Source organism: Aulonocara stuartgranti, assembly GCF_965226115.1.
Source record: "Aulonocara stuartgranti genome assembly, chromosome: 3".
NCBI classification, from domain to species: Eukaryota; Metazoa; Chordata; class Actinopteri; order Cichliformes; family Cichlidae; genus Aulonocara; species Aulonocara stuartgranti.
In genome coordinates, this window is record NC_138941.1 from 4,087,642 (window position 1) to 4,101,909 (window position 14,268).

The 14,268-nt window shown below is 44.1% G+C and overlaps 1 protein-coding gene and 1 long non-coding RNA gene across 3 annotated transcripts in view; one reads left to right on the plus strand and one right to left on the minus strand.

Annotated features, from left to right (window-relative positions):
• LOC309702206 (protein NLRC3-like) overlaps window positions 1–14,268 on the plus strand; it is a 361,701-nt gene that overhangs the window by 123,680 nt on the left and 223,753 nt on the right. The window lies entirely within an intron of this gene.
• Window positions 5,841–14,268, minus strand: part of LOC309702561 — a 30,373-nt gene continuing 21,945 nt past the window's right edge. Inside the window, exons 2-3 of the long non-coding RNA XR_014275626.1 lie at window positions 6,273–6,380; window positions 5,841–6,138 (exon numbers count right to left, since the gene is read on the minus strand). This is a non-coding gene — a long non-coding RNA (uncharacterized lncRNA). The remainder of the gene's footprint in view (window positions 6,139–6,272; window positions 6,381–14,268) is intronic.

A 14,268-nucleotide genomic window follows, 5' to 3' on the forward strand; every position in this document is an offset into this window, starting at 1 on the left:
AAACTGTGGTGTATATTGAGGTGGAGGGTGTGGTCTGTGGCTCAGGTGTAGAGTGAGGGTGGGGTGCACCACAGCAGCATGCTGGGACTGCTGAGGGTGGAGGAGGGAGTGATGATGACATCAGAGCTGCAGCACAGAGACCAGTGAACACACAGTCTGTTCATCTTTGCATAGATACAATATACAGCACAATATTGAATGACAGACACGCTGTGGGAGCTTCCACAGATACACTGACGTCAGCATCCAGAGTCCTCCTGCTGCTCCCCCCTCAGAGCCCCGTGATCAGCACCAACACATTCAGTTAGATGACAGAGTCCAGCTGCAGCTAGAATCAGCTCCCCTCTGTGAACAACAGCACAGCGTCAGTGTTTCACACTCAGTGAAAGGAGGAAACAGCAGAAGAACACCATGTGTGCTACGTTTCCCAGGACACACTACAAACTGCACAAATACAGAGCAGCACGTGGAAGGACCTGGAGCTGCATTTACAGAGCTGCAGACAGCGTGGTGTCCTGTATGGACAGGTGGAAGGAACCAAGTCCTCAGCTGGAACACTCGTGTTTGTCCACAGACAGGAAACACAGCAGGAAACTTCCTGACAGAAGTGCAGCTCATGGATAACACACTTCCTGTCAGTCAGAATGAGGCTGCAGCCAAACACAGAAAGGTGTTTTTGTCCAGATGAGCCCAGAGAAGAAACACGAGTGTTCACAGACATCAGAAGCTCAGAGAGGTGAAACATGAGGTTGGAGTCCTCGTCAGCATCCAGAAGAGCTGCTGTGAAACCCTGAGTACTCATGACAGACTCTGATGGCACAAACACATCATGATTCAAACAGAAAGACAAACATGGAGCTCCTGATCCTCCTGCATGAGAACAAGCTGACATGAGCGCTGTGTCTGAGAGTGTCTCCCTGTCACAGTGACAATAACACAGCTGCTGCTCACAGTCATTAAACTGACCTGAGGTCAGCTGTGCTCCTTACATATGAACCATGTGACCTCACATCAGTGCTGTGGATGACTGTAGTCATAGAAGAGTAGAGCTGTAGCAGGTGGTGTGAGGAGGAGGTGGTGTATTCTAGTTAACGCAGTACTGAAACACTCCAGCAGAGGGCGCTGTTAAGTCCTTATTGTAACACAGTTACTGTGTGCAGTTAGACTTCATACATAATCTGCACTTATTTCCATCAGACATGCTGTCAGTAAATGATTGGTTTCTATTGATTCTACTTCCTGTTGACTCGTTTGATGACAGTGAAACAATCACAGCTGATTGTGTGATGATGTAAACTGTCACTGTTACATTCAGTGTGTGTGACATAATGTTAGTGCAGGCTGATAACAGCCTGGTTCTGTTAGAAACACATGAACGTGTCCATAGATCAGTGTGTGTTTAACATGAGAGCTTCAGCCCTGCTGATGTGTTAAATAAAGACATGCAGGAAAACTGATGAGACTCTGAAATAACTCTTTATATTTATAATGTAACTCTGCATCAAAAGAACAACAAAGGATCCCAGACAGGTTTCTGTGAACAAAGACCATTCTGATGTTTCTGTGTTTCTAACACTTTGACATTATTAGTAAACAGACTGCAGTGAGCAGCATTTATAAAGAGCTTCTATATAAAGATATGACAGCTGTTTGACAAGTTTATCACTCTGTGTTTGGACCTGATCAGTCCAGCTGTTTACTTGAAACATGTTCATTTACCTGTTCTGTTATATTCATGTTCTTGTCTCTGTTGAAAACACATTTTAATGTCCCTCAGATTTTTCTCCCAGATGAATAAATATAAAAATGACACAAACTGACTGCAGCTACTTTTTGTCCTTTCTGTCAAAAACCTTCATGTGACTCATGAGAGACACGTTTCAGCTGTTTGTGACAGATCAGAGGCCAACAAGTCATTTATAACACTTTCCATCATTGTTTAAAGTTCTCAGTGTTTCTGTGTTGCTGCGTATAGGATCTCCCAGCATCATCACTGTGCTGTCCAATCATTGTGTGCGAGGTTACCCTTATAGTGCGATGTGTGTTTGCACAAAGAGAAGCATGTGTGTCAAATATAAATAAGCACAGAACAGAAACAGCTGCTCGTTTCTTCTGTTTAGAGTCAAGTTAGTGTTTTGTGTCTTTGTTTGAGGCCTGATGTCGAGCAGAGGTGTGTGTAACTGCACTGCTCTGTTATATGTGTGAAGTGTGTGCTTCTCTTCAGCATCATCTTTGTCACTGCTGATTCCTTTGTGTCATCATGTGTTGAGAAGAGAGAACAGTTATAACGGAGGAGCAAAAGGAAGCCCTGAAATCTGCATCAACAAGGAAGTGTTGGCTCACCAGTGATCCCAGCAGAGCCACTGGTTTGGCTCCAGTTGTTCTAGATTCAATGATGTTGTTGCTACAGATACATGTCAGCATCTTTATTGAATTTTATATGAAGCAGAAATGGTGTCATTAGGAGAAGAAGAGGAGAACAAGTCCGGCGAGGAGGCAGCAGCTCTTAAAGATGAAACAGCAGCTCAGCCCTGAGCTCAGAGAGCTGCACATGAAAAAGCTCCTCAAGCAGATCCTGTCAGAGGTTTGTCATCAACAGGAGGAACTGTTCACATCATAGGATGAAGATGCTGTCAGCTGGATGAAGAAGGTTATTTAATGCAAACGTTCACACTGAAGTCAAATTGTTGTCGTGTTGAACAGATTCATGTACTGATCGTCTCCAGAATGTTAGAAGAGCTTCAATGAATCATTAGAAACAACTTACAGCTGCACAGCTGTGTCAAACACATCTGTGTGTCATTGTGGGATTGTTGTGTTTCTACATGTGACACACGTCTAAAACATGCACACAATCTGAACACAAACAGGGACTCATGTGTTCCCACAGCCAGATGCTGAGAGCCATTTCCTTGTAGTCCTGTGTCTACATACATGAACCATTAGATGTTATTGGAATGATTGTCAGCTCTGATAGTTTCATGTGTGTTTAGCTGGACGCTGTTTGATCCTCGACATGTTTAAAGGTGTCCAGTCCTGAGACACTGGGGCTGGAAACAGCTGTGATGTCATTGGACTGTCACACAGACAGAAGTGCATGAAGTGAGCAGCCGAGGAGCCGCTGATGTTTTGGATTCAACAGCATTTGAAAGGTCGACACAGACACATTTGCACACAGAAAGCTGAATCTGTCATATGCCACAGTGAACTCACTGTTCAGTGTTTTTCAGGAAGCTTCTTAACTGCCTCTGCTGCCAAACAAGCAGCTGATGTCCTTGAGAAGAAGCTGAAGAAGTCTTCAACAACAAATACAGGAAGTGGACTTTCAAATACTAGATTCACTTTAGACTCACAGAGAAATGACTCAACCAGCTGTGTTTGACTATATGAAAGGTCAGTGTGTGTCTGCACACAGACTGTTGTGTTGGACTGTTATTCAGTTGTCTGCTGAATGTTTTCAAATGTCTGCATCTCAGCTGTGATGAGGCTGGGGGTCATGGGAGGCCACCGTAGCAGCCTCTTCAACATCATGACATCATCATAAATGCTGCTGGACTGTCTGATGGGCTGACGGTGAAAAAGCCGTCGGGAAGGAAACAGAAGACGTTTCAGAGGCTGCAGCAGATTTCTTTGATTCGGGGCCTTTTTCAGCTTTATTGGACAGAGCAGTGAAGATAAGTGACAGCAAAGCAGAGAGAAAGGGGGCGTGGCCCGGGTCAAAGCCAGGCCAGCTGCTCTCCACCTCGTGGTCACCTGCTCATCCTAGTGAGCTCCACCAGCAGCCCTTTCACACACTTTACACTGTCAAACACTGTGTGTGGACCTCAGCTAACAACAGGCTGCATTTAAGTCTGGACTACATGCTTTTATATTGTTTTTATTCCATCAGCAGCTCAACATCATGAGCAGCTTTGACATAAAGACATCAAACTCAAGCTGACTTTAAACTACTTTTAATACAGGGGCTCAAAAACAACAACATCTTTATTATATATCAGGACACAAAGTCATTTCATCTCAAAGGGAAACAGCTTTATTTGGAATAACCAGCACTATCAACTGGTTTGGGATCTCCACCAGTTTCATGTCTTTGCAGCTTCTCCAACAAAGTTCCTGTAAAATCAGCATGTTTGTCTTTATTGGTTTGATAGTGATTGATTATTCAGTCCCAATCTGCTGTCATCTAAAGAACAAAATGATGTTTCTATGAGTCACAAAGCTCCAGATGTTGTCGGCTTCACAAAGAAAACAAAGAACTTAAACACAAAGTGTTTGGAGCCAAAATGTTCCCAAGCTGCTCTTTTTGAAATGGCAGAGGTACAGTGGTGTCTAACAGCACACTGTGGAAGGCAAACATGTTATTGTTGGATGAAACTTCATGAATCCTTTGTAGATTTGAGCTGTTGGAGCCTTTCTTTTCTCTTCAGGTGTACAGATGCTGAGGAGGCAGGTGAAGCAGGTGGAGCTGTTGTGATGCTGCAGAGGGTGTGTCTTAGTAACTCTGTGAGGCAGAACTGGATCCAACATTGTGGATGTGTTGATGTTGGAGCCATTAAGAGTCTCTGGCCACACTGTAGGATTTCCCTTTGATCCACTGTGGGGGCATTTTGGAGTCTGTCAGTGAAACTCTTCATGTTTGTGTTTGACTCCAGTTTATAGAAACAGAGAAATGTGTCATGCTTTTGTTCGGCCTCCACAAATACACACATTTGTTCATTGGTTGGACTTTTTGGAAGGAGACACATTGAAAACCATGTTAATAAGATCTTGTTGTTTCCTGTGGATCCGACACAGAGAGTGGACTTCAGACAGAAAGCGTGGAAGAGATTTTAGAGGCCGTGTGTGGCAACAGGAAGTTTCTGTGTGTTTGCTGATCTTACATGTGGAAAACAACACGTGATGTTTGTGAAGTTCTACAATGATCATTGTTCTCACAGCATTTTGAGTGGGAACAGTTCAAACTGGGAGTAGTGGGAGTTATTTACTGATTGAAACAAGCTGAATGTTTCTGTGACGATGAAGATCAGCAGCTCAGCTGATCAATGAACTGACATCTATCAGTCGTTTCATGAGATGAAGTCATCAGCAGACATTTGTTCTGACTGTGTGATGAATGTCAGAAGGTCAGGGCTCTGCTTTAGTCACTGCTTGATGATCATTGGCTCATTGTTGAATCCAGGGCCCAGTCTGACCTCTGACCTTTGCTGCAGGTCTTCTGTGTTATCTCCACTTTCATGTCTGATCTTCTGCTGTATCGTCCAAAATAAACATCTGGATCATTTCCAACACTTCAGCAGATCTTTAGTTTGGGCAGTGCAGCACAGAATAACACATATTGTACTATACTGCCCACTTCCTGATCTTATTGGATCTGTGTGTGAGGTTGGTGAAGGAAACACATGTTTACTGAGTGAGTCGCTGCCATTAGGAACTAGTTTTTATATCACAGCCTGGAAATCACACAGGACCATTTCTGCAAGTGAAAAGTCGTCATTGGAGGAAAATGATTATGTAGTTTGTGCAACTGAAGAATTGTCCCAACTACATGTGCTGCTGACCCTTGACCTTTTCTTTAGGTGCACAGAGGAGTCTGTGGGAACATCCAGAACTGAGGCATCTTGTGTACAAACGTGTTCAGACCAGATGTCAAATGATGTCAGATGTCATCCGTGAATGGATGCAACTGTGGATCGTTCCAATAAAATGAGGCAGTTTTGTAAGTACAAGCCCACTACAACCCATCATCTACATTTTAAATTACATTATACATCTTCACTGATATAAAGCACCACTATTTTAACCTGATTCACTTTTTCCACCCTAACAGTTCATTCCTCAAATCAAACAAGATATTTGACCCTAAAAAAATGCATCAACAAATAATTTTGTAATAAAATATTTATTCTTCAACTTTTACAAGTGAAATCAAACAAGTGTGTTTAAGAGTGAAACCAGAGTGGAAGCTGCTCATATAGAGTCCAACCCAGGCTAAAGTAAGCTGAGTAGAGCAGCACCATCAAAGTGTCGGCTCTCTGAACACGGTGCAAGATCGCCATCTGCAGGACTAAACTAGTTTTTCTCGCCCTCCTCGTCAACATGAAGATGATGTCATCGTACAGCAACTGATTCCCTGTCCGTCTGGAACAAAGCATTTACATTAAAAAAGACATTTACAGAAAATACAAACACCAACAACACATCTCATCATCACATGATATTTTATTATTTATTATATTATATATTTTTATTGTACCATCAACATCAACAAATACCAGCATATTTTCTTTGAGATTGAGTAGAGTGGACCTTTCCCTTGGTTCACTTCCTGCTCGCAGCATCAGCTGACCTCTGACTTCCTGGCAACCAATGAACAAGCGTTACTGTAACAGGAAACACAAACACGTCATCAGAGGACCTTTATGTTCATCATCATCACTGTTTCCTTGTTCTGTCACAAACACACAACACTTCCTGCTCTCTCTCTGATGGATCTGATTGGCTGTTTCATTCACAGGAGGTCAGGGCGTCACACAAACAGCTTTAACTGCACAACGACACACTTTAAATCATCTGCAGACAAACCTGTGTGTTTGATTTATGAAGAAATAATAAAGACGTGTGTACAGCTGTCCATGAAGCAGCTTCTCACACAAACTCTGACACTTCAGCCACTTTAATTCCTGCAAAGCTGCGTAATAAAGAGCTGTGACTGCTATGAGCTGCTGATGATGACTGCATGAAGCTCTCAGCTGAAGCTTCTTTCATTTATTTTAATGTTAATGTCGCCTTTTTAAGTCTGTGTGAGGATTTTAATGACACACATTAAAGGAGCTTCTTTGATTAGAACCAAATTCATGTTGATTTTCAGCCTGAAATGATAAAAACTTTAATAATTCTGTTTATAATCATCAACCTGGAGCCTAATGAAAAGTATAATAGTGAAAGAAAGCCTTTATTATTTGAGTAATGCCTGAATCTGCTCAGAGACAACACAGAGGTGTTGATGACAGTTTGACATTAACTGAATTAAAAACAAAGTGCTCTTATTGTGAAAATCTGCCTCCTACTTCTTTAAATCATTTTTATGTATTTTTTAATCTCACAGTGAAACATTGAGACATTAATCTGACACAGTTTGATCAGCAGCTGTGTTTTCACTGACGTTTCACTTTGATTTGTTCAGACTGAGCAGAGAGGATCGGTTCTCTGTGTGCGCACTGCTGAGAAACACAAGCTCATTTCTGCTGTTTCATGAAAAGTGTTATGGAGGAACAAGAAGTTCAGCCTCTAAACTCTCAGCGTGAGGACTGAGTGAAGAGTTTCAGAGCAGAGAGTTTTGGCTCACAGCTTTTAGCGTCTACACAAAGAGACGATTACGCACTTGATCTGAGAACATCTCCACCTCCTACAAACAAACTCTCCTACGAGCAGCTGTCACAACCACAACAGGCAGAAGACTGGATTTCTTCAGGTCAGATTTCATGCAGTTTGCATAAATTGTGTGTCACAGACTTTGTAGTTCACATTTGTGTGACTCGTTTAAATCTTCTCCTCCTGAAAGTGAAACTCTTACAAACACATCAGGCCACAACCTGCTGCAGGTTAATGATTGATCTGAAGGCAGCTGACCTTTGAGCAGGAACTTGTGAGTCTTTTATTGTGTTTAGCACTGCCAAGTGCTGGCCTCTGCTTCCACCATCACATTTACACTGGTAGGTTCAGCACTGCTGCCTGCTTCAGACTGAATCCAGCAGCACAAAGACACAAGTTGAAATGAATAAAATCAGCATCTATTCCTTTATCACTGCTTTGTTACAGAGGAGAACAACGCTCCAGTAACGCGTAATCCCATTATTTTTTTGAAGTAACGAGTAAAGTAAGGGATTACTATTGCAAAAACAGTAATTAGATTACCGTTACTTTCCCGTAGGAACGCTGCGTTACTGCGTTACTAAAACCGTGATTTTTTTGCAAGAATGTCTCACGACAGTGACGTAAGCGAGTGCGACGTTAGTGACAACAGCTGTGTGCAGATCAACAATGGATCACATATCGAGTGCAGAGAGAGTATGAGCGTGCAGCGTTTAAAGCGTGGAAGTACTGACCTTACTTTGAGTTTGATTCCATAAAAAGTGACAAAAACATTAGTGTCCGCTGTGCGTGGGAAGAAAACTTCCTTTTACAGCGAAAAAACCCCTAAACTTCCAACAAGCACCGAGTAGCTACGACGTAATGGGAAACTCGCAGAGAAACTCGCGGATTCTTCCACTGACCGCGGCACACCTGCACCAGGGTAAACCTCCGCCTACCCCACTCCTGCTTTACAGGTGAAAATAGAGCAACAGGACCGCTGAGTCTTTGACTTTATTTATTTTCTGCTGTGTTTTACTTGCATCTATTTGAAAGACTGAGTGTAAACACACAAAATATTTTATTTTATGAGCTGGAATGTGCAGAAAATAGGTTTAAATGTTAAACTAATTTCTTCCAGTCAGAGAATGTTGCATATAATTAAATGTTTGCTTGATGCATAAAGTTAAAAGATTAAAACTAATAAAACAAGTTTTAAAAAGAGACTTTTCCATTTGATTACATTTTGTATGATGGATTATGCAGAAAAAGTAGAATTGGGCAGAAAGATCTATCGCTTTATCACCTCTTCAGGTTGGAAATTGTGTTTTTAAAAAGTAACTAAGTAATTAATTACTTTTGAAAATAAGTAATCAGTAAAGTAACGGGATTACTTTTTGGGAAGTAATTAGTTACTGATTACTGTTTTCAAGTAACTTGCCCAACACTGGACAGAGTGTTGGCTTCATCACCGACACACGTCACCACATCAGGAAACAGCTGGTTCAGTGAGTATTTAAGGTTCACTGCAGACAAACTGGAGAAAAACGAATCACATGAAACATTTGTTACTGGTTTCTGACCTCGTCGTAGAGACTCACATACCTGTGTTCTGCTATCAGTGTGATCACATGTGCTGGTACAGTTTGCCAGGTTGACCCATGTAACCTCCACTATCCTGTAGACGTGGAATATGTTTCACATATGGATCGCTTCATTACTCGACTATGACTGTGTGCTTCACAGGTGCTTACTGAAGTGCTGCTTTACACAAAACCAGACAGTAAAAATAAGAACTGCAGGTCCAGACCACAGGTTTATGTGTTGATAATGATGATGTGCAGTCACTCATTGTCACAGGATACTTCCTGCAATGATGCTACAGGTCACGCAGTTCTGCAGAAGTGGAGGAAACAGATGCTTTTCCTAACAGAGACACTTTAATGACTTAAAGAATCTAACTGACACACAAACCTCAGTTTGTCTGACATTCATGAGAGTAAATGCTCCTGAATGTTCTGTTAGTTCACTGGATGATTGCTCCTGTTTACCTGACTTCAAATGTAAAGATCCCTGAGACAAACTCTCACGAGTTCAGCGGCGACGCGATCGCACAACCAGCCGCGACGTTAAAGGCCGACGCGCTCACTACCTTTGGTTACAGCTCTCAGCTCACACGACATACACAAAAATAATGACAACACGAGTCCTCTGTAGGACGTCACTGTGGTTTACTGACAATGTTCTCAACAACAGACGCACAACCCTGGTTTGGTCTGATTATTTGTGTTGTACGGCTTCGTTGGTCTGATGAGCTTTTAGGGATGTCAGCAGAAGGATTTCACGTGCTGAGGTCATATTTATGAATCAACCTGAACAGCTAATACTTTACCTCTTTATTTTATAACACATATGAACACATGTTATAGTAGATTTGTGCAATGTGTGTTTCACGTCTTTATGGGCGTATAGATCTGTAAACAGGCTGATGGGTGTGTGTCTGTTTATTGTAGCGGTGCAGAAATGTTAAAAATGATGATAATAACAACACTTCTCACATCAGGCTACAACACAAACCTCCTGATAGCTGCAAACACCAAAACCCCCAACGACAGGCACACAAAGAGCGAGCAGGGACCCACCCTGACAGCATGTGAGCCTCCTACTACGACTCACTGTGGAGCAACACAACACCAGGAGACGGAGGATACGAGAGAGGATACAACTGCTGTGGGGGAGCAGCCACACACTCCACAGGAGACGACGGGGTGAGAGATGGTTCGGTGCTCCTAACATCATGTGGACGCTCGTCTGCACATAAACAAACCTCACCTAACCCCACCTCCTTTCTCTTTTTGCAGGGTGGGGTGCTCCATCCTTACACACTTTGCACCACGTGGCTCTCCATCTATTCGTTTACCTTCTTGGGTCTCTTCCTCCTCTGTCCCAGCCCGTTGAGGCGATCGCTGGGGTCCAGCCTGTAGTGGGAGTGGCTGTCCTCGCTCATCCTGTCCCCGTCCACTCCGGGTTATTCCTTTCTTCTTTCTGTCCTCTGAATCGAGCTGACCTCTCTCCTCTCTGGTCCTCGCTCTCTGAGCCGGCAGAGCATGAGAGAGAGGAGTGGTTGGGGAGAGGGAGGGGAGACGAGCGAGGGAGGGAGGGAGCACAATGGTGTTGCCATGGCAGCAGCTGCCACCAGTGTTTATCTGGAAACGTCGCTGGCAAACCAGAATAGTTGCCACACGTTGCCACACTCGCACACTCGGCAGCCAGCACACTCGGCAGCCATACGTTTGTGTGCGACCTGCCCGTGGCTTCCTCGTTACAGACACACCGAGAGGAAACGCTCAGACACAAAGGCCGAACATGAACGAACACTCGTGTGTGGGAGGAACAGGGCACAGACTCCACGCCGCCGTTAAAGATGGCGTGTGTGCTAAACGGAGCTGTGCGCTGATCGATCAGTCAAGTGAAAAAAAGAAAGGAAGCTGTCTGGATGGAGTTTGCTGCTCCCACTAATCAAAGAGATGCATCACAGCTGGAGCTGATTGATGCACGAGCCACCGTTTGCACAATCCCACCGACTCCACGCTTGTGTTTCCTTTCTGCACCATGTTGTTAACACTGACCCCACACTGTGTTCATGAGCTAAAGAAATCAGGATGATTTCACGGACCCACACAGACCCACACAGATTAAACATTAATGTTCCCAACACAGATTTACATGAGAATGACAGGACATCATAGCCCCCCCTGCCCCCCCTGATATTACATCACTTCAATCCCAAACAGAAGGAAAGGAAAGATCAAATCTGTCTTGAACCTCTGCTTCAAAGTTACAGGAACACTGGAGTCACTCTCACTGTCAGAGACCTCAGTGTGTTGGAAGCTGCTAGAAGAAGCAGATGGGGGAGAGGAAGAGGAGGGCCACGGTGCTGATCTGAGGAAGTCTTCTGATCAAACCACAGCAGACCAACAAGCCCGACGTCGTTCTGATCCAACATGAAGGCTTCCATCTGTCTATTCTGTCACATCGCACACGTCTCAAGTCATCCTGTTCAACCCATCACAACATAATAGTAACAATAAAACAAAGGCAGTGGAGCGTTCACCACGAGCTTCTACAAAAGTGCACGTTCATTTTAATAAAACTGTTTTTACAGCAGTGTGCGAACATTAATATGTTGTAACCAAACGTTTGTTACACCAGCTGCACTGAACCTGTGGAGACTGGAAGTTATTTGCTGCTGGTTTGTTCAGACCTGTTACTGCACACCTTGCATAGTTTGCATAGTTTCCTTCACTGCATGCAAAGAGACGAGGCGGGTGGAAACCTGCGACCCTGATCACATCACCAGTCCATCACAGTCAAACACTCACGGCTGTAATCTATTTCAAATCAAAGTGTTTGCACGGTGAGAAGAAGCTGGCGTCGCTGGGGGAGCGTGCGCCCGGCTGCACTTAAACACAATCTTCATTGGTGCTGTGAAACATCCACGTCTCACTTCATCTGCAAAGAAACCTGATGCATCGCTTTGGAAATATTTGAAATCCCTCATTTGTCACTATGCACGACGAGTCGACCGGCTGACCAACCTCAGGTTATGCAGCGAGTGCTGAGAAGCAGCTAAATGGCTGCAGTGACTTTATTCCCTGAGTGGGTGTGTGTGCATGAAAGCCAAAGGGGGGCTGTGTAAGAGACAAGGGGAGTCTCTGTTGTGCTCACAAAGAGGAAACCAAGATCTGGATTTTATGGCCGAAAGAAGAAAACATCTTTTCAAAGTTTCCCAGGCCCACTGTGGAGACGCCCACAGCTCCCAGTGACACTGACCCACACTGACACCACCTCCATTCCTCACTGTGATAGGCCGGGAGGAGAAGATCCACACACACATTCACATCAGGACAAAGTCCCACATTCCCCTGTGCCACACACACACACACACACACACACACACACACACACACACACACACACACACACACACACACACACACACACACACGTCCTGCATGCTAAGAAGTGAGTGAAGGATGCAGAGGTGTTGAGACACTGAGGATGTGGGAGCACAGACACCGTTCAGCCTGTGTTTGTGTATCAGAATGAATCAGGCAGAAAAACATTAAAAGCAAACTGGTTGTCCTAAAGTGAATCAGGCTGCAGTCAAACTTCAGCTGATCTCTCATCAAAGCTCCCAGATCGATTCGTGCTCCAGTTTCACCATTTCAGCAACACTGTGGGAGAACGGGGTCAGCTTTCAGCAGGGGCCACGATTATGCACAGAAGGAAGACGGGACACGGCCGGTCCTTCAACCATCGTATGGATGTAAGAGCCTAACACAGGTAACACAGGTCACAGCAGCAGAGCTGGTAGCAGCTTTGTGCGCTTGTAGAAAACTCAGCGGTACTGCAGAGGTTGTGTACTTTACCAGGGAAACGTATGTATTTTGTGTGTGGTTGAAGATTTCCAGGTTGTGTGTTCTCCTGTTTTATTCAGTTTATCAGAAGTCAGCAACTAAAATGTAAAAGCAGCTAAAAAGAAAAGACAATGATAGCATTGTGTGCACAGTGTGTTACAGAGCTGTTGGTGGCAGTCCAATCCAATCCAATCTTATTTATAAAGCACTTTAAAATAGCCAGCACAGGAACAAAGTGCTGCACGGAAAATAAGTTAAAACAATAGAACAACAGAAAACAGCAAAATAAATAAATAAAACACATAAAACATCAAATGAAAACAAAACAAGATAAAACAGCATCGAATCACCTAAAAACAACTGAAATAAAAACCAACATCTCACGTGGTGTCAAAGCTCAGGGTAAAGAGGCGGGTTTTCAAGACTTAAAAACAGGTAAAGAAGAGGCCTGTCTGATCTCCAAAGGAAGCTCGCTCCACAGTTTGCAGCTGCTACAGCAAAAGCAGGATCTCCTCTAAGTTTACGCCCAGTCCTGGGTACATGCAGGAGCAGCTGATCAGCTGGCCTGTATGAGGCTGTCGCAGCTCAGAGAGATGAGATGGGGCGAGGCCATGGAGAGCTTTAAAAGTAAATAAAAGAATTTTAAAATGAATCCTAAAAGAAATGGGCAGCCAGTGACGTGAAGCTAAAACAGGGGAAATGTGCTCAAACTTTCGAGTGCCAGTTAAAAGACGAGCTGCAGCATTTTGACTAATATATGATGCGCTGACCCCAACATGAAGGTCATCACAGTAATGCAGCCGAGTGCTGACAAAGGCCTGGATCACTGTCTCAAAGTGCTGCCGTGAAAGAATTGGCTTTGTTTTTGCAGCTGCCTGAGCTGAAAGAAGCTAGATTTGACCACTGCCTTGATTTGACCACTGCAGGTAGAATGAAATGCCAGCATGTTGTTCACACTTCTTACCCGAGCTGTTCTCCAGCGCATCCGTGAGTGTGGCTGTGAACAGAGGAAGCACTCGAGCAGAAAGTGCTCGTGTGAATGAGTTCAGAGTAGAGCAGCTCGATGTGGGAACAACTCGTGGCGTTCATTTAGAGAACGAATATGTTCATGGTTACTGTATCTCCTCAGCCGAGCCGCCCTTCGTGCCCCTCCCACAGCCACATGCTCCGTCAGTCTGCCTGGCAGAGAGGGAGGGGGGCGTCTGGCCTAGTGCCAGGCTCTCTCAATATTTTATGAGAGGGAGGGGAGGGAGGAGGTGCAGCGGGTTGGTTGGGGGTTAAGAGACTAGCTACACTGAACTACGACGGGGAAACAATTATCCTCCCTGCTGAATTTATAAGTTTGCTCACTTACAGAGAAATGAACAGTCTCTGATTTTTACCTGAGTTTAGAAACATCGAACAAAAAACATATCAGTTATGAACAGATCTGCATGTCCCTGAATGAAGTGTGTGATCCTCTACAACCCTGGATCCCACAGACTGGCTGTGGGACTCT